This window comes from Lactuca serriola, chromosome 1 (assembly GCF_051521515.1).
Source record: "Lactuca serriola cultivar US96UC23 chromosome 1, Lser_US96UC23_V15, whole genome shotgun sequence".
In the NCBI taxonomy this organism is placed as follows: Eukaryota; Viridiplantae; Streptophyta; class Magnoliopsida; order Asterales; family Asteraceae; genus Lactuca; species Lactuca serriola.
The window spans coordinates 90,891,201-90,893,585 of record NC_136408.1 but is presented as its reverse complement, the minus strand read 5'-3'; the positions used below and the strand labels follow the sequence as shown (position 1 = coordinate 90,893,585).

Sequence of the window (2,385 nt, the reverse complement as noted above, 5' to 3'; positions counted from 1 at the left end):
ATATCCATAATCATAAAGTCAACTGGGAAAACAAATTTCCCAATTTTAACAAGGATGTCTTCTACAATTCCCCTCGAGTGAGTCACCGAACGATTGGCCATGTGGATGGTCATATTTGTAGCCTTCATTTTCTGAATATTCAGCTTTTGATAGAATGAATATGGCATCAAATTTATGCTGGCCCCAGAATCGGCTAAGGCATAAGTCTTCAAGTTGTTTCCAAACTCACATGGAAGAGTGAGGCGTCCAGGATCTCCCATCTTCTTAGGTATCTCTCCCAATACAGCTCTTGAACTTTGTTCACTAAGAATTACTTTAGAGTTCTTCTTTAATTGTTGACGAGTGTCTATAAGATCTTGTAGGAACTTCGTGTATTCTGTAATTTTTGAAAGTGAATCGATAAAAGGGGTATTAATAGGAATACCCTTTATTTTCTAAATAAACACCAGATGTTCCCTTTCCAATAGACTGAGATGTACTCGAGACGGAAACGGCAAAGGTGGTCGGTAAGCCAGAATGGATTTTGAATTTTTCTGTTCAGACCTAGCCAACGTCGTGAGCATGGAGGGCTCACGACGTGAGTCTGGTGTTTCAGCAACAATTTTGTTTTCGAGCTTCGACTTATTCGACTTTGGTCTGGATGGATTTGGCTCCTCCTCTATTGCTTCTAAAAACTCAAAGATGGCCTCTTCTTCAGTATCAATCATCATAACATAGGATTCAGCATTCTTTTCGTGAAATTGTGAGGATAATTTGTTGCTCACAAAAGTAGTTAGTTGACCAAGTTGGACTTCTAGATTATGAATTGATGTTTGATGATTTCTTAATGAGGCTTGCTGGTCAATCATCATTGTGTGCTGTTCTTTCATCATTTTCATGTGTTCCTTTAGCACTGCATCAGTATCATCATGCCTTTTCTCGGAGGCCTCCATAAATCGGGTCAAAATATTTTCCAAGTCTACTTTCTTCTCGGCTGGTGGTTGCTCTTTTTGGTAGAAGCCTCGGCCTGTCTGCTTTAATTTCTCCTCCTTCTGCTTCTTGTATTCATCATAAGACAGCCACTCCTTCTTTGGTTTCTTCCAGTCTTCATCATACTTGTCCCCACTCGAGTAGCAAACTTGAGCCTTCTTGTTCCAATATTCATCCAAATGGCAGACCTTAGTCAAGTATGGCCCACTGCACCTCTCACATCCAACTCTTATTGCATGAACTGACTCGTCCATTTGGGTCAATCTCCGGTCCATAGTATTGAGCATTTCCATCATTGCAACCATCTTTTCAAAATGTGCACCCCCACTGCCTTTTGCTCCATCTTGTCCTGGGTTGTGGTACTCGCGAGCGTGTTTTTCGAATTCTTTAACTAACTCTTTGACCACCCTTGGATTTTTCTTTGTCAATGGCCCTTGAGAATCAAGGAGTTTCCTTATCATAACATTGACCCCATCATAGAAAACAGACATCTCTTGTTGAACATTAAAATCATGTTGAGGACAAATCCTTAACAATCCTTTGTAACGCTCCCATGCCTCGTATAGTGACTCCCCTGGTTGTTGCTCAAAGTTGGCTATTGCCTTATTGAGTTTAGTTTGTTGGGTTTTGAGCATTCTAACACTCCTATGGTGTACATGCAACCCTATAAACCTTGGATCTATGCTTTCTCTATTATACATGCAAATAAGAACTTTCCAAGGCTTTAATCCTAACGAGCATACTATGAGGCAACTATACTACAAAGACTAGTTAGATGACATACCTTTTGGTGTGGCTTGATTTCTTCAAGATTTAAGAGCTTAGCCCCAATATTGTGGAAGCCTCAAGTGGAATCACAAATCACCAAAACACCTTGGAAGACTTTAAGAATAAGAATACTTTGGATCTCTCTAGTGAAATCGACTAGCCCTCTTAGTGTACCCACACTAGTGCCCATTTCACCAACCAAGGACATCTTTATATACTGTGGAGACTAGGATTAAACCCATGACCTTTCATTTCATATGATCCATGGGTTAAACACTCTATGGACTATCCATGAAAGCTTAGCCCAACCTAAATGAACTTGGCCCATTTCATATATATATAAGAGTCCATATTTAATTAGTTCATTTTGATCACTTAATTAGTTCTAACTTAAGTGTTGATCAATACTAATTAAATAATATGGTTCCATATTAATATATTAGGACTTTTAATATATTAATATAAATCATAAATATACTATTCCCAAAAGACTATCCATATAAATTGTGTCGGTGAAGTGCAACCCAAATGGACCATGCCGGGTCGGGTCAAGTACATACCAAATATAGTTATGGACTTAGACATTAATCCAATAGTCTCCCACTTGGATAAGTCTAAAACTATTATTGAGTATGTCTTCAAAACCTA

The 2,385-nt window shown here is 38.7% G+C and overlaps 1 non-coding gene across 1 annotated transcript; it reads left to right on the top strand.

Moving 5' to 3' along the window:
• The first annotated feature begins 1,476 nt into the window (after positions 1-1,476).
• On the top strand, positions 1,477-1,583 carry LOC145080676 (small nucleolar RNA R71). The gene has a single exon (XR_013695267.1). It is a non-coding gene; the product is annotated as a small nucleolar RNA R71 (small nucleolar RNA).
• Positions 1,584-2,385: the final 802 nt, after the last annotated feature.